The sequence below is a fragment of the Heptranchias perlo genome, chromosome 4, assembly GCF_035084215.1.
Source record: "Heptranchias perlo isolate sHepPer1 chromosome 4, sHepPer1.hap1, whole genome shotgun sequence".
Classification (NCBI taxonomy): Eukaryota; Metazoa; Chordata; class Chondrichthyes; order Hexanchiformes; family Hexanchidae; genus Heptranchias; species Heptranchias perlo.
Window position 1 is genome coordinate 87201370 of NC_090328.1, and position 18583 is coordinate 87219952.

Genomic DNA, 18583 nt, shown 5'->3' on the forward strand with positions numbered 1-18583 from the left:
GAAATTAGTGCTAAAATAAACTGAATTATCAGATAATTTGAATTAAACATCTTTGAATTAAGTGTAAAAAAGAAAGAACTTGCATTTATATAGTGATTTTCATGTCCACAGGATGGCCCAAAGCAATTCACAGTCATTGAAGTACTTTTGAAGGGTAGTCATTGTTGTAATGTAACCAACTGCATTTCTTTAATTAATACGTACCCTTATTTCCTCAAAGAACACTATTAAATGACTTGTCTTTTCTAAATCTGTGCTGGATGTTTTTAATGAACAAAATTTTTATGTTAATTATTGTTAATTGAGGGGGCAGGAGGTGGTGATCGCAGGAGGTCACCTTGGCCTTTTTTGACCTGAAGCCACAAAACTTCACGGGGTCTGGAGTCAGTGTTGAGGACCGATTGTTTACGAGTATGCCTCCACCTCTGGGGGTTCTGTCCTGCTGGTGGGATAGGACATACCCTGGAATGGTATTGGAGGAGTCTGGGATGTTGGCAGATGCATATGACTCTGTGAGTACAACTATGTTAGGCTGTTGCTTGACTGAGCTGTGGAACAGCTCTACTACCTTGGACATCAGCCCCCAGAGGTTAGTGAGGAGGATTCTGCAGAATTGGATTTAATCCTCCAATGAAACGTGCTGGACACCCAGCAGAGGCCCCAAAAGGTAAGTAAAAATATTTTCTTTCAAAAGGAAAGTTTGGGCCTCTACCTCTCTAGGATCCCCCGCCTTCGTACCTGTAAGACCCTGCTGAATGGCCCCTGCATCTGTCACTTACCTGAGTGCCGATGGCTAGCCTCTGGGCACCCCAATCTTCACCTGCTGGCAGCCGGCGAATTGCCTCTTTATGCCCATTCGGAGTGGGCAGCCGGTCGCTGGAATGTTAATGAGGCCCGGCCGTTAAAGTAGGCCAGGCCTCCCATGCAGGCAGGAAGTTCAGCGGCTCCCCCCGGCTTTCCGACTAGGAGTTAAAATCGACACTTTAATGTTCCCTCATTATCCAATATTGAATGATCTGCTCGTTAAGCGTAGAACAATACAGTCAAAGAGATCAGGTGACATCATAAAATGCAAGAGCAAAGTCTGAGTGGCTTATAATAATCATCTGAATAATAAAATTAGATACTGCTGTGTAATCACATACTATTAATCTTATGAACGGTTTAACATATACTGTTACTCCATGGGATGGTTTTTGTACAGTTTTGGACTGGTTTTGTACTGAACGCAGCAGCCAGTCTGCTTCTTGCCTGTGATGTGTCTCACTAAAGGATTAGCAAATGTAAGATTATTACTGCAATTTTATAAAGAAAGAATTGGCAGTTCATTGCAAGGAGATTCGATGGCCTAGTTGTCTAGATCGGGGTTGGTCCACTGCCAAGTTTCACACAGAACAGCAATAGAACCAGCTTTGTTTAAAACACAGGGCAGCCTAAAATCAACATTGTTGCGCCTGTTTTTGGGTGTAAAATGGGCCTAACGACGGACAATTTAGCAGTGGGACGGCCCATGCCCAAGCTACGCCTGTGTTTAGGCCACTGCTAAATACGTTGAGCCTTGTGGTGGCCGCCTAAAAAAAATGTTAGGCCTCTTATATATCTAAATGAAGGGCCTAATGCATGGTTTAGGTCCCTTGCCAAAGTTGGTTGCTGATAGGTAGAGCAGAAGCTGAGCCTGCTCCAATTGGAATCTTCAGCAGCCCCTACGGCTGCCAACGGATGATATGTTTTTTAAAAATCAGAAATCGCTTCTGTGGAGCCAGGAGGAGCAGGAGTGCTGCCTTGACTCCACCGTCCTTGCGATCAGCCATCTCCCTCCCCCACCGTTGCCGCTCCAGCCCCCCTCCCGGGCCTTACCTTTGGGCCGCTGTCAGTAAGACAAGTAGCCCAATATTCTCTTTAGTAAAACACGTTAGCTGCCTGTGAAGGCATAACAGGTACCAATGACGATCCGGATTCTTTCCCCTCAGTCTGGTTCAGTAATAACTGAAGTCGAATACATTTTAAAGTTCAACACATCTTTAATAGCAGGGTTCTTAGTCTGCAGCATTGATTTGGACTCCTGATAGAGTCCCTCTATGCTGGCAGAGCAAGAACAAAAACATACAGAAATCCACACGTTTTTATACAAATCAATAGGGTTGGAACATACTTAACGAGGGTCAACACCAATCATAAGCCGGGCACAGGTTGCCATGCGAGGTTACATTATTTCCGGCCAATCATAAATCGTCCATGTGCTGATCATGCTGCTGTTAGACATCAAAGGGGATACTTCCTCACCTTCCAACTTGGAATGTTCTTCCCTGTTCCTTCTGTTCCTTATCTCCCAACCTGGAATGTCTTTCAACTTTGGCTAAGCTCGTTCCCTATATTGATCTGCCATAAACATGGAGACATTCAGACCAGTCCTTGACTCACATCAAAGACCTATCATTGATAAGACAATGCAGGCCTGCTGACTAAGCAAACATATGGCCCAGCAGGAGGGCCAGGCCACTTGTATCAATCTCAGTTACTAACTAATTAACCCTTTCTAACCATTTTGCATTCTGCTTCTTTGCCACGTAGGCATTTTAATATTTTACCGACAACTGACCATGTAGGGATTCTCACCAGCAGCTTGTGCAAAAAATGTTAATGAGGCACGAGGACCAATTTCGGGCCGGCCTTGATCCTCTTGGTTGGGGCACGCACTGTCAGCTCACCACTGGTTATGGACCAGAAAACAAGCCATAACCAATTTCCACCGCAATTTGTCATCCAGTGTCTTCTGCTGTTTTGTCTACTTTTGAGTTGTTAAATGATTAAATGGTCTGCCATACAAAGATGCATAAATTGGCAACTTTGGCTCACAATTTCTACAAAATGCAGATTAAATATAATCCAAGCATAAACTGTCTTGCCAAACATGTTATGTGTCTGTTAGGGTTGAATTATTTAAACCCTAATAAGTCAGCCCTAATAGACAAATAACATGTTTGGCAAGACAGCTTATGCTTGGATTTTAATCTGCATTTTATAGAATTGTGGGGATACACAGTGCACTCTTTATAAGCAGAGGAATACCTGTCAATTGTGGACAAGTATATTTGAACATGTCCTTGGCAAGCACCAGAATCCTCATTGCTATTACTATATTTTTTTAAAAGAACTATTTTTGTGGGCATGATTTCCACATGGCGGTGGGAAGTCAGCGGGTGGGTGAGTCGTCCCGTGGGATACGCAGAAAAATCTTTTGTGCGTCGGTTCAAGCGATCGTGACTAAATTGAAGGCCCTTAATTTTACTTCCGGGTTTTGCGTCTTCAAACTGTGCAGTGGGTGTACTGTGCATCCGAATGATGTGCTGTGAACTGGAGAATTTAAAGGGCCATTGCAACAAAGGACTTTGAAGGAGAAAGGAGGAAAATTCAAAAATGCAGTATCATAGGGCAAAGGCAGCACCCCGTTTCAGCGACTCCTCCCTTGGGTTGCTACTGGCTGGTGTCAGAAGCAGGAGGGACTGGAGGAAGTGCCTTGCTTCTGCCATCAAGAAGGCATGGCCGGAGGTGGCGGAGGAGATCAGCAGTAGCAGCACAGTGCCCAGTTCATGGGTGCAATGCAGGAAACGCTTTACTAACCCAATCAGGTCAGGAAAAGTGAGCACAGTTAATGATTCTTCTGCATCCTGTGATGTACAAGACCCCGCCCCTCCTCTGACTCTGTCTTGCCAATTGTAAACAATTTTACAACACCAAGTTATAGTCCAGCAATTTTATTTGAAATTCACAAGCTTTCGGAGGCTTCCTCCTTCCTCCTACAGCATTCATCTGAGGAAGGAGGAAGCCTCCGAAAGCTTGCGAATTTCAAATAAAATTGTTGGACTATAACTTGGTGTTGTAAAATTGTTTACAATTGTCAACCCCAGTCCATCACCGGCATCTCCACATCTGTCTTGCCAAGCATCACATCACATCATTCCTCACACTCACTTAGGTCTCATCATCAACTTACCTTCATTTTCTGTGCACTTCCTCACCTCCCCATTTATGCACTAACCACTGCACTTACCCCAATCCTGATGCAATGGAATGAATCTGTCTGATAGTCACCCTCTGATGCATCTGTTTCATTGTCAGCCTCACCCAAAGCAATGCATCCATCGGGTGAACACGTCACCTTCAGTCATTCACACATTTGTTCTTTCTCCCCTTGTAGGAGGAGAGCGCAAAATGCACGGGAGAGGAGTAGGACTGGAGGGGGGCCATCACAAATAACCCCTGTCAGATGCGGAGGAGGAGGCGATGGACATATGTCGCACAGTTGCTTGCCTGGCCATCGGAGATGGCAACCCGCAGATGCTGGTGATAGAACTTTAACATCCTTCACGTTCATTATGAATTGATGTTATCGATGATTGGCCTGTTGCACACTTCAGTATGTTCATTGGAAACTAACTTCTGCGATGATTTTTTAATATTGCTTTATATTCTCTTCCAGAGGCGTCACGGATTGATGAGGAGGCAGGCGCCATGGAAGAAGGCGATTCCTCAGAGGAGTTCAATTCCTCTAAGGGTGAACCATCACATGACATCCAGCCATGCACCAGTGCAGATACTGGCACTTTGGTGGGTCCTGTTAGATAAATAGTTGGGTTGTCACATGGTGATTCAACACTCACGAGTGAGCACGAGCAGACACTGGTGGCAGGGGCAGTTGTGGAGAGTCTGTGTCAGGGGGTGCACTCCACTCCAAGCTCTGCTCAACTGGACACAGATGCTGAACCCTGGGAGACATCATTGAGAGTGAGAATGATTGAGGTACAGCTACACCTTTGCAAGATAATGAAAAAGGTTCCATGCACACTCTCCACAATAGCGGATTAGTGGTGCAGGTAAGTGCAGGAATGTCTCATCGATAGAGAGAGTGGCAGCCTCCATTAAGCTTTAAGCACGGCTCTCAAACGAGTCCATGCAGGCCATGACAATGGCCGTGCGGACTCTGGATGCCAACATGTCTACCATCTTAAACAGGCAGACAGAAACTTCATCCATGGCCTTAGAAAGCGCCACATCTCCTCATCAGCCTGTTGTCCAGCAGAGTGGTGGGAGTGATGGTGCACTGGCCCAGAAGAGGGATGACGGCGAAAAGGGATATGGAAGTAGGGACTTCACTCTAAGTGCTCCCACGTCTCACCCATTGCCCCCCTTCTCCAACCAGCATCTGCAATGCTGCCTCCTCTCACAATGGCCGAGTCCGCCCCTGTACAGGTGCAGGTGGAGCAGTCTTTGGCGGGGCCCTCACGGGCTCCAAAACCCAGAGGGCTTAGGCTCGAAATCATCTCATCAGTCAGGGCAGGGGACCCGAGCTACCTGCCACTACCTCTGCTGAAGCGATAGGGGATGCACCACATAGAAGTGCTAGGAAAAGAAAGGTTAAGGTTTTGTAATCATCAAGGGTATGCACAAAGGCGTCTGACGGAACGTTATGTTTTTCATTTATATTTGTTTTTTGTTAAATGCACATTAAATGTTATAATTCTCATCACCACTGCCACATCTTATCCCTTCTTGAGTCCTTTTTGTGGCATCGCCCTTTCATGTGCTTCATCATGAATGCCAAGACATGATGCCACCCATTGGCCGTGTGTACAAGTAGGTATGCGTGGTTGAAGGACTGTTTTGTGCAAACGGAGGGTGGGGGGGTGGTGGGGGTGGGGGCTGGTGTTGGTGGTGGTGGTTGTATCAGGTGGCCTGAGTAGTTCACTATCTTCATTTCTAGAACCTGTTGGATATGAATGCATCCCTGGCATCATGGGCAGCCATGTGTGCGGCTGCACTGCCGATCGGTTCCCCATCTTCGTCCTCCTACTCCTCCTCATCCTCATCTTCACTGTTGCCGGCAGATGCGGATGCTTCATGAATGCATTGGAGCTCCTCCAAATGCAACCCACTCTGCTGAGCGATGTTGTGCAGGATGCAACTTCCGACTATTATTCTGCACACCCCTGCCAGTGAGTACGGAAGGGCTCCCCCAGATCTATCCAGGCACCTGACGCATATGTGGCTTGTTCAATAACAGACCTGGTGGTGATGTGGCTCTGGATGTACCGCTGCTGTGCCTTGTCGGTGAGGTTTCTCACAGGTGCCATGAGCCATGTCTGCAGGGGGTATCCCTTGTCCCCAAGGAGCCAGCCCGTACGTCTGTCTTGTACAGGATGTTGGACTTGTGCAAAATGAAAGAATCATTGCAGCTGCCAGGGAATCTGGCACACACCTGCAGAAACCTCCTCTGGTGGTCGCACACCAGCTGTGCATTGATGGTGTGATATTTCTTTCGGTTGATGAACAGTCCTGGCTCATCTGGAGGTCCTCGGATTGCTATGTGTGTGCAATCAATTGCGCTCTGCACTCGTCGGAAGCCAGCCAGAGAGTTGAAACGCACTGCCCTCTCAGTCTGGCTGATGTCGTCACGGGGGAAGTTGACGTAGTTAGATGCCCTGGCAAACAAGCCATCCGTCACCTGTCGTATACGCTTGTGTGCAGACGACTGAGACACCCTGGAGATGTCACTAGCGGCGCCCTGGTAGGATCCTGAGGTGAAGAAATTGTGGGCAGTGGTGACTTTAACTGCAACTGCAAGGCCCAGCTGGGAGCAGCTCTGCATGAAAGCGCGTGCAGATGTCTGCGACCACCTGGTGACACAATCTGAACCTGCACAGACACTGCTCCTCAGAGAGTTCCAGGAACCTCAGCCTCTGCCTGTAGAGCCTCTCATGTGGGTAATGCCTCCTGTGACCTCGGCCCCTCCTATGGTCCCCTCTTTGCTCTTCTCCAGGTCCTTGTGGCACACCTCTGCCTTGTGCACCTGCACCTCCCAGAACTGCATGCTGTGCCTGCCGTGGATGGTGATGTGCCTCCTCCTCAGACATACTGTGGAATAAATCCATTGCGCCCCCGCCCCCCCTCACCTCAATCCTCATCTTGTCAGTTTGAGAGGCTTCAAAATTTAGGTAAATTTGTCTAAACACAAGAATTCTCAGTCTCAACAAAGAAATCTCAGTCTCAACACAAAGAACTTCCAGCCAAAGGTTTGTCTGAGAGAACTGATTGCCCTGCTGCAAAAGCTCACCTTTTATTCACACGTGTCAATCACTGGTTTAAAGGTCCAAATGAGGGCCGGCTGCAACTCGCCTCCGTTTCCATGGTGTGTTTCAGAGGCCACGGGAGACACGTTCAGGGAAAGTTATAACTGTTTGTCTGGCTGAATACACAAAAACTTAATCCCCCTAAGTGCTTCAACAGCGTTAATTGTCCCTTTAAATATCGGCCTACCAGCTCTAAGTGCTGGCGGGACTTCCGGATGTCTGTTGCACATCCAAACTCGCCTGGATCAAACCCAGAATTGCGGTCCCGCTCCGAAATCTTATTATTTTCACTGCCCACCCGCCTCCAACCCACTCATTCTTGGGGGTTAAAATTAAATGGTTTTAGTCCCCTTCTGCTCACTAAGATCACTCAAATCATGTGTTAGCCCTGGCTGAAAAACAGCACGAGATGTGATATCAGGGGGTAGAATCGGGGCGCGATCCCGATGCTGGGCGTGCTGTATGCGCCTAATGAGGCTGGTGGCAGGACCACGGGAAATTGGTCCATCGGAGTCATGTGTTTATGATCAGTCAGTTGCAGGCACCAGTTGCGGCCCCACGACCAGCTCGCTGTTCCTGGAAAGTACCAATATCGGCCAGCTCAGATGCCAGTCAAGGTCATAAGTAGAGTCTGGGAGGTGGGGGGTGAGGAGGCAATTGGGAGTGGGGGGCGAGCAGCGGCTGGCCACAGCCCACAAACTTAATGTGAAGCTGGGGTGGCAGCCTCCACCGGTCCCATTTGGTTGTTAAGTGCCTGAGAATACTGACTGCAGCATGCATGGCGTATGCAAATGGACTTTGCAAAGGAGTCTCAAACAGACATTTGGCCATCTGTTTCCATATACAAAGGGCTGATAGGAAACAAGGGGTACCTGCCTTGCTCTCAGACAACCATTCAACTAATCTCTAATATCCTCTCTGGGAGAGGACAGTTACAAACTAATCACCATATAAGAGGGATAAAGAAGGCCTCATGAGGAAAAATACACAAACATAACAAATTGTCAGATATGTACATGTTTACTACCATCTTATCCCTTCACTGTACCCTACTTCTACTGCTACCTCTTATCACCATGACATCCCCTTGTGCCTAAAACTCTTTTCACTTGTGATTTTTAACCTCTTGCTCCTGTTTGGTGCTATATCAGTGTCAGCAGGTTGTGAGGTTTGTTGCTGGGACTGTATTTATGGAACCCTCGAGGGCTGAGATGGCACTCATCTCAGTGAAGCCGATGTCCTTGAAGGGCTTGCTTCTGGTGTCATGTCGCCTGTGCATCCATTGCCTACTGGACCCAGCTCAAAGGCTCCCTCCTGTGCTAACTTTGGAGCGGGCTGCATTGATGGAGCTGCACTGTCACTGCCGTGAGAAGCAGCGACATCTGCACCCACTCCTTGCAGCCCAGTAGTGCTGGGCATGGACTGAGTTGGGCTAATGGTATGTGTGAGAGCAGGTCAAAAAGGCCTAATTACGTATTGTAAGCCCTCAGCTAGGATACTCCTTAGGCCATATATGGAAGCAGTTATTGGTGCCACTCCAGAAGCAACAACTGCCCTTAGAGTCTCTTCCTGGTATCTTGAGGCTGCATTGATCTACTGGATAGCCAGTCAGCAGGGTGTTCCTCACGTCATGCCATACCTCCTACATAGTATTGCAAATGTGCAGATGCAGTTGTGGACTTCTCCAACTTTTCCATCATCTACACCACATGAGACCGTCTCCATTGCCTGGGTATATTAGATTGATGCTCCCGAATCATAAATCTTTTAAAAACAGGACCTTTGTGACCTTGGTCCTTGGGCTTCTTAGCCAAGGGCAGCCATTTCTGCCCCCTCCAGGCTGTTTCTTCATTTCCTCCCAGCTCCTTCTGGTCGCTGGTGCTCTGTGATTTACTCAGTGGTATCCTTTCTATCTGAATAGTCCCTTCATTTCTAGTGGGTATATCTGGGCTGGTGCTTGAATAAATAAGGTGCCATGATGGAGTCAGTGAATTAGATGGAGGTAGGGTCCTTCTGGAGGTGCCAGGCTACTCGCCCAATGGTTCATTCTGTAAGCATTCAGCACCTGTGAGGGACACAAAGGACATTTAATTTCAGTAAGTGACTTGTGAATCAGATGTGACTGAGCAATAGTAGGAGGTCTTTCAAGTCATCAGAATGTCTGCAGCCAGCAAAAACTCACAGTACTGTAAGCAATCCATCTCCTTACCAACCTAAAGCTGACAGCTCTCCCCCAAGTTCTCCGTCTCCTGTAGCCTCTCCAGAACATCTGCAGGTCTTCCTCCCCATACCTACCTTATGAAGAGCCTGATTCTAACTATTCTTCCACCTGTTTCTGCCAGGCCCAGGGGATTAAAATCAACCCACTCTGTTTCAGTACTACAAATAGATCATCTTCTTTACAACATGCTATGATTTAAAACTTCCCTTTTGTAGCATTTTATCTGTCGCCATCACCCACATGGTAAGCAATGTTTACATGTTTCAGTGGTTGATGTCTGCTTGTTGGAATGGGTTCCTACAAAGTCCTCAGCTTAAGTGAGTCATCTTTATGTGGAAACTGCCCCGGTTTTTTTCTATGCAGGTATTTAGTTTAGTGAAAACAAAACTCTCTGAAATTGACAAGGTCTGTTACATAGAATGTGGTGATTTGATGGGCTCAATTTTCAAAGTGAAAAATGGGTGGGTTGGGGGCGGGGGGGGGGGGATTGAAAATTGCCACCATTTCAGACCTGCTCCAACCCGCCTCCAACCAGCCCATTTCCGGTTTTCATCAGGGCGGGAAAAGGGCCGGGCGACCTTCCTGCTCCCGGGAGGCGGGTCGGGCCTTAAAACCTTTCAAGGAGGCTTCAGGCCTCCATTTTTCTGGACTTCTCGATATCAACCCCGGGGGGGGGCCGGGATTCCCGGGCCTTCTGTCTTACGCCTCGTGAAAGGAGGCAAGGAGGCCCGAGACTAAGAGGTAGGTGCCAAGAAAGGCACAACTTGTGGGCCCGGAGGAGCAGGAGTGCTCCCCCCAGGCCCAACAAGCCTACCTGCACCGACCCCTCCAACAATCGTGGACACCCAACGCCCAATCGCGGAGCTCCCCACTCCAATCCTCCCCCTCGACCTCCGACCCTGATCCTCCCCCCCCACTCTGATCCTCACCCCCGACCATCGACCCTGATTCTCCCCCCTCACTCCGATCCTCTCACTCCCGACACTGATCCTCCCTGCCAATCAGGCTGGTCAGTCGGATGGGAAACTGACAAAAAAGAAGACGTCCTTACGTCAAAATCCCAGCTCGGTTTTAAAATTGAGCCCAATGACTCGGGAGAATCTTGCATAGAATCATAGAAACATAGAAAATAGGAGCAGGAGTAGGTCATTTGGCCCTTCGAACCTGCTCCGCCATTCAATATGATCATGGCTGATAATTTCCAGGTGCTACTCAGAGCTATTTTACTCAAAGCAGTAGTCATGTTTTGTAATATCACCAAATGCCTGTCTAACCCCCTCTCAAAGTTTTTGATGTTATCAGCCTTGATCGCCTCCCTGGTCAGTCCATTCCAAACATTCGCCACCCTCTATGTGAAATATTTGTATCTGATCTGTTCATTCATCTTCCCTCTTCCGAGCATCCCCTTGTTGTTGTTCTTGGGATCCATAGTGAAAAGTTTCTCAGGTTTCAACTTGTTGATGCCCTTAAGGATCTTGAATATCTCAATATGATCCCCTCTCAGTCTTTTCTTCTCCTAATGTAAACAAACTCACCTTCTGTAGTCTCTCTTTGTAGATCAAGTGTCTGATACCAGGTGCCAGATGAGCAGTCCTTTACTGCACCTTTTCCAGTGCCATGATATCTTTCCTATAATATGGTGACTTGAACTGCAAATATACTCCAGATGGGGACGAACGATCACCCTCAGTATCACTTCTTGTGATTTGTGTTCTATTCCATGTGCTGTATATTTATAAATCTATTTTCCCCAGAGAACTGTTTCTGTGTTTAGCTCTTGCTTATCTACACTGACACCACTTGAAGTCCAATAAGCAATGTGGCACCTTTTTGTTATTATAGAACCTCTTGGCTGAGATCCCTTTGCTGCACTGACTTTCATTGAACAGGTTTGCTTTGCATGCCAGGTGATTCTTAGAACTGCTTGACAAGCGACTGCAGAACTCTGTGCATTTTTGACACATTCAAACTGCTGCGTAGAAGGACAATCAAGCACTTTATAACCTTGCACAGTGATTCCATTGTAATTCTGTCATTGGATTTCTCAGTTGACCGTGCCAGGATATGGCAGTTTCAATTGAAGCTCTGTATCCCCATTATCTGATCTGGTAATCTATAAACTCACTATTGACATTTGCTTTGAGAATCAAATTACAAGTTTTAACAGTGCCATCAAAATAATTGCAGAGCTTCTCATTGAGTTTAAAAATAGTGGCGCATTTCGATAGTCTATTCTATTCACAGAACTTTTGCAGTATGTCCCTCACCACAGACAAATGGGGGCTGATTTTAACTCTCGGCGGGAGTCGAGTGGGCGGGGGCTGGGGTGGATGGACAAACTTTACTGGCCCTCTGCAGCATGAGCCCCAGGAGATTTTAACTCCTGCATTTTATCTGCTTAGGCCCCGTCAGTCTCCCGCCCGAATCCGGTGGGAAGCCCTAGCTGATCAGTGGGCGGAAACAGGCTTTTGGGCACCAGAGGACACAGCAGGGGATACAAAGGAATGGTCGCCGGTGCTCAGGTAAATGGTTGGGAGGGTAGTTGATGGGACATCGCAGTCAGGGGAGGGGGTGGGTAGCTCGTTCAGGGGAAGGCCAAGGTTTCTCTGTGGGGCTCAAAGAAGCACTCCTGCTGCTCCTGGCCCACACGGACACAAGAAAAAAAAATTAACTCACCTTTCTGTGCCTTTTCTGGCCCTGGCTCCTCGTACTGCCAGGTTGGCCTGACAGGGAAGCCACGTCGGCTTCCATGGAAGGCAGCGGGATGGGTGGGTAAGAACCTCCGACCATTTTATCTGTCTGTCTGCCCAGTTTCCACTGGGCTGATAGGGTTACAGTCAGCCCTATAGATACTGTTGATATCTCTGTAAAATTGAGCCACCACAATGCCACAATGAATACGATCTTGCAAGTCTTCATTGCTCACAAACTGCCTGATTACATATTTGATACAAATGCCTTTCATCAGAGTCATGGATGCCCCTGTTGCTGTATTCTATTTTGATCAGGCTTTCTTATATTGTGATTATTGACTCTAGTAGAAACTTCCCCATGATATTTCTCAGCAAATCAACAAATTTGTTTGAAGTTTACACATGAGTAATTCTTAACTTTGCAGAATGGAGTTCATTACATCAAACATTGGCACAACAGGATATAGGAAAAGAGCCCAGAGCATCAGTTTACCTAAGACAAAGACAAGGAAAGTTGAATTGCCTGTCACAGACCACATCCTTTTTGTGGTCTGTAGCCAACTTTTCTGCTCAGAGAAAGATCCCTAAGGTTACCAAGCAAATCTCTAAAATATTGCTCCATCCTCACAGCTCCACTATTTAACTGTGGGCTACTTGCATCTGTAAACAACCACACCCTCAGCCCCAGTAGCTCATGAACCATTGTGTCCCATGGAGCATTTGATCATCTCTGCTTATATCTGTCCCTCCATCTTTCAGTCCGAGTCCCAACCAGATTCTTCTTGAATTCTTAGAATCACAGCTTTTACAACTGTTGCATATATTTGAAACAGAGCTAGATGCAAATTTTTCCATCTTAATTTAATCATTTACACCTTTAATAACCACGTTGGACTGAAGTGTGGTGAGGCAATGAATTGGAGCACCAACACATGGTGTCATAATGAGGGCGGGGTTTGAGGTTGGTGGGTGGGGGTGAAGCAAAATTGCAGAAGGAAGCAGGTTCAATTTCCCCATATGACCCAGCTCTTTATCTTAACCAAGTTAGTGTGGGAAATTCCAGATTGGAGACCATGCACTTCCCTAAGGGAAAGGTGGGAAATTAGAAAAAGAATCATCACTAAGCCACTATTACACATTCCCTAGCAGCTGAAGTGGCATTGATAGGAAGCAGGTTAATCACACATCTTCTCGGCTGAGAAAGCACATGACTTGTGGATCCTAGGATGATAATGAAGAAAACAGAGCAATTGTTACCTTTACAAAAGGGAACAACTTGAGGAGTTGTATATATCCTCTGAACTCTTAAAAGGATGCACTTTGCCTCTTAACTTTGATACTGTTTGTAAGTTTTATATTTAATTTAAAATCCTGTTCAATATTTTCTTTAACTCACCCTTCATAGTTGAACCACTTGCACAATTGAAAGCTCACTTGAAATTCACTAGCTTTTATTTGTACTTCAACTAAAATACTAAATCTAATAGTTAATGTTATGATTGTAAGTAGTAACAAACAGATTAAGGTATGTCTTATACTTTTATTGTTCACATTTTGATTATAATCAACTCGAACTTGCAAGGCTCCTGGTTTTCAAAACCATTCCTTAGGAACATAGTAACCTACAGGCCCAGAAAAGATCACTGTGGTCCATCTGACTGTTCCCAGTATCTAGGAAATATCGCCCAATGCCTCTCATACCCATCCATCAAATTTTTCTTCAGGTACTTATCCAACTCTCTCTTGAATATAGGAATACAGAAATGTTCTTACTATGACCTAGGGCTACCCAGGCCTAGGGCTATTTGTTGGTAACAGATTCTTAAGTGACAGAGTGAAATTTTGTTGTAGATAGTAATTGTGATAAGATGCAAACAGAAAATAACATGGCAACCAACATGAAACAAATTAGAATTTATTCCTCTCAGTAATGATAGTTAGGGAATGTTGCAGTAGTAAATCTTAAATAATGTTGATGAAATAGCTTACGGTAGTTTGGTTAAAATGGATACACTACATTGGTTTATCATAAAATGATACAATAATATTACATTTCTGTAAAAATTATCTTCTTAAAAACATGTGAGATGTAATGTACTTTAATTCAATAATGTTCTTCTGAAATTTGACTTGTAGCCTAATCTTCTTTCCCTCTCCTCTCATGTTCGTCTCAATGATTTGGGATAAAGTATATGGGGGTAAAGTCAGGATCCATTATCACCAACAGTGGAAAGGTAAGTTCAGGGTTCCCATGATCCCAGTGTTGAGCTGTGCTTGAATGGAGTGTAGCTCAGAGATACGGCTACAATACTCCCTTCAAACACGGTTTAATACTGGGAGTGTGAGATTGTTGAATTTGTCCTATGTGTCAGCAGGTATTACTGGGTACAATGGCAGCTCTTTGGGTATACACTTACATCCTGGGCTCCAATGGGTATGTGACAATCACACATCTAAACTCACCAGTACGTCAGCAAGAAAATGAAAGAGAATGATAGGTTAATATTTCAGGTGAGGTTAATATTTGGGCAGAGATCCTTCATCAAATGAAAGGTCCCACCTAAAATGTTAACCTTAATTTCTCTTTGAAATGTTGATTGAACCTGATGTGGTTTCCAGAATTTTCTGTTTTTATTTCAGAATTTCAATAATCATAATTTTTGTTTTATCTTATCTCAATACCTGTGAAACTCAGAGAGGATCAGTAACTATTGTCCCAAACATTTACAATATGGCTTCCTCAAGGGGGTAGAGGAGGGAATACTAGTGTATACTGAGCATAGCCACTTCTTATTTATGCAGGTAAGAGTATGCCCATTTTTTGGCAGCATGGAATCAAAGATATTTGGAGTATCCTCACTTTTTATTTTTGGAGGTAAAGATATGTATGAGAATTAATTTTAGTGGGCGGGAACTTCTGCACTCCTTTGATTGAAGTGCATCTGTGAGGGAGGAGCTCCACCCACCACAGAGCTGTAACCCGACCACAGCTGATCTTCTGGCCTTGGGTTGTTTACATTCCCAGCTTCTGCCATGGAACAGTGGTAGATTGAGAGCAGAGTTTTGCTTGTGGGGATTATACAACCTTCATGCTGCCTGGGAAAGTGGAAACATTTTCTTAAAGATTTTTGGCCTCCTCTTCAGCCTGTGCAAGGCAAGCTCCGTGAATAAAAAAATTCTGGACCATCTCTGGCCACCTTCATTCATTGAAGACCTGAGCTAAACGTGTCCCTTGTGTGCAGTGTTCAAACAAGATAAATAGAGGGAAACATTTTGGAGGATGTATTTCCTTCATTTGTACCTTGTTTCAATATGCCCATATATCAGCGTGCGTACTGAGGAGGTACAAATGAGGCAGAGTGTGAACCTGAGTAATTATCTGCCCCAGATCTGCCGTGAAGTCACCATTGAAGGGCGGCGGTGAGATCTAGGCCATTGTGTTGAGCTTAGTCCTCTTCTGCAGACCTTCCACATATATATTGAAACCGCAATGATGCCTGATCAAGTTCTGACAAAAGATCTTCGACCTGAAACGTTAACTCTGTTTCTTTCTCCACAGATGCTGCCTGACTTGCTGAGTATTTCCATCATTTTCTGTTTTTATTCCTGATCCCCATTATTGTTATATACTATGCTCATAATTTCCACAGGGATTCTCCTGATCTCCCAACATTACTTTAGTGGAAAATCAATGGAAACCCCAGAGCAATCGTGTAAAAAGATGTTTCTGCCTTTACTCCAGGATTTCTGACAATCTTCCATCAAAGTTACGGCATGGAAATTCTACCCCTATATACATTGCCCATTAGAATTATATACAATGCTTAATCCTTCTTCAATTACACTCCATATTTTCATGATATCATTTTTTCCTGTTCATAAGCTTTATTATCAATTTGGCCAGATAAGAAATCCTCACTCCACTATTAAATGGATAATTATGATTGGTTTGTGTTTCATAATAATTATGCCTGACCATTGTTCAAACCTGGCATCTGATTAATGATTTAGGTGTCTCAGCCCTTCTTGGATGTAATACTCTCAGTTAAGAGTTTATTTTAGATGAAGCTATATAGCATTGCTCACTGAGCTCATTGATTCATTTTTAATTTTGATTGAACCCCAACTTTGAACAGTTACATATCAATGGATGCAAAGAATAATTGTGAATTTAAAAAGAGTAAAGAGCAATAACAATAAAACAAATCTCTTCATCTCAAGTATGGGAAGTCTCATGTTGTGAACCTAAATGCACCATCTCTTCCCTTGTGGGATCCAAAGAAATTAAACAGATCGCGGCACCAAAAGTACCATATGTCAAATTACACAAGACTAAAGCCATGAGGACAGCTATCTTCTGTTAAAGATTGTAAGGTACTGCGGCAGTTACTCTAATGAAACACAAAAGCCTAGAAATTACTGCTGATAATATTATCAGATGTCTGTTCAATGCATTTTTGTAACATTTGTTTGTCTGTTATTTTAACTGAGGAGTTAACCTATTTAAAATAAATGGGTTAAAGTTTGCAATAAAATAGCAGGGGAAATCATGCTAATCCTGCAAACAGGCAATTTCTAGTTTCAAAACAATATAGTAAGAAACAAGAGTCAAGAAACAAGTATATTATTTGTTAATTATAGATAACCACAATGTAGATGATTCACAGTTTCCACCAGGTGGATGGGGTTAAAATCGCCCCCTAATACATGCCTACTCTCTAAGGGAAGAAGTAGCACTAAATGAAGTAATAAAGATGTCCAAGAGCCACTTTGTAAACCCCAGTGACAAAGCACATTCATCAATTCTTTTTTCCTCCAAACTACGGTCTTCCCTTTACCCTGATCCGAAAAAAGGATTTGTGGATGCAGTGTTGCAAAGTGGCCCTGGGCTCGATTTTGGGATCGTGTTTCCGGCGGGTTCCCAGCGGGGCGGCCCCGAAAATCCCGATATCCGGTCACGTGACCGGATCGCGACAAAATCCCGGCCACTTCCGGGTACCGCGCTGACGTGCGGGGCTGCGCGCACAAGCCCCGCTGGTGGGAATCCCGCAGGCAATTAAAGCCAGCGGGGTTCCACTTGAGAGTACTTACCTTGCTCGTTGTGGTCAGTTAATGAGCTGAAGCAGCTGTCAAAAGAGGAAGTGTGGGATTTTTGGTTCAAGGCAGTGAGTTTCACACACTGGGGGAAACAGTCCCTTTCCAACCAGGCATGTTGCAGCCAGCAGCCTGTGGCAGGTGCCAAGGTGCGCTCCACGGGGGAGAGCCCTCACCCACGCAGGAGGCCACCGCGTCACATAGGGCAACCCCTGCCCTCCACCAACCCCCGCCAAGCCAGAGGACAGACCGACACGAAACCGCAGCCCCAGTCCGAGGAAACACCCACCTACCCTGCACAACCCCTCAGACCAACACCTGCCAGATGGGTGGTGCGTTGACATCGTCGGAGGACGAACAGCATGACCAGCCCCAGCAGCCTCACAGTCCACGCCATCCGCGTCGGAGACGTGGGGCCCCCCAACACGGTGCTGCGGCACACCCACCTGCACAGCAGGAGGGAGGGCAACCGCAGAGAGAGATGCGTCGCAGGAGGCACTACCCTCCGCACAGGGTGTACAGAGCGAGGCTCAGCTTCATGGACCTCTCCGAGGAGCAGTGCATACGTCGGCTCAGAGTCAATCGCCAGGTAGTCGCCGACATCTGCAGCCTCCTTAACGACGAGCTGCTCCCTGATGGACCAAGCAGCATCTTCTTACCTGTCGCCCTCAAAGTCACCACTGCCCTCAACTTCTTCGCATCCGGTTCCTTCCAGGGTGCCACCGGGGACATCACCGGGGTCTGTCAGTCCTCTGCACACAAGTGCATAAGGCAGGTCACCGATGGGTTGTTCCGCAGGGCCTCGCACTACATCAACTTCGCCATGGACGAGCGCAGCCAGATGGAGAGGGCGGTTGGATTCCATGCCATGGCCGGCTTCCCACGGGTGCAGGGTGTAATCGACTGCACCCACATCGCAATACGGGCAACTCCGCATGAGATTCCTACACGTGTGCGCCAGATACCCCGGCAGCTGCCACGATGCCTTCGTCCTCAGGGAGTCCGCCATCCCGCCCATCCTGCAGGCACCCAACGCCGGCAACGGCTGGCTCCTCGGCGACAAGGGGTATCCCCTCCACACGTGGCTCATGACACCTCTGAGGAACCCCATCACCGAGCCGGAGCGTCGGTACAATGACAGCCACACTGCTACCAGGTCTACAATTGAGCAGACCATAGGGCTTCTCAAGATGCGCTTCAGGTGCCTTGATCGTTCTGGGGGAGCGCTGCAATACACACCATTCAGAGTGGGACGAATCATAGTTGTCTGCTGTGCCCTGCACAACATGGCCCAACAGAGAGGGGTGCCGCTGGAGGACGCCCCATCCACACCCGCCACCCACATTGAGGAAGGCGAGGGCGAGGAGGAGGAGGAGGAGGAGGAGGCGGAGGAGGAGGACGCGTCACAGGATGATGGACGACCCATGCGCCGAACCCCGACTCACCGG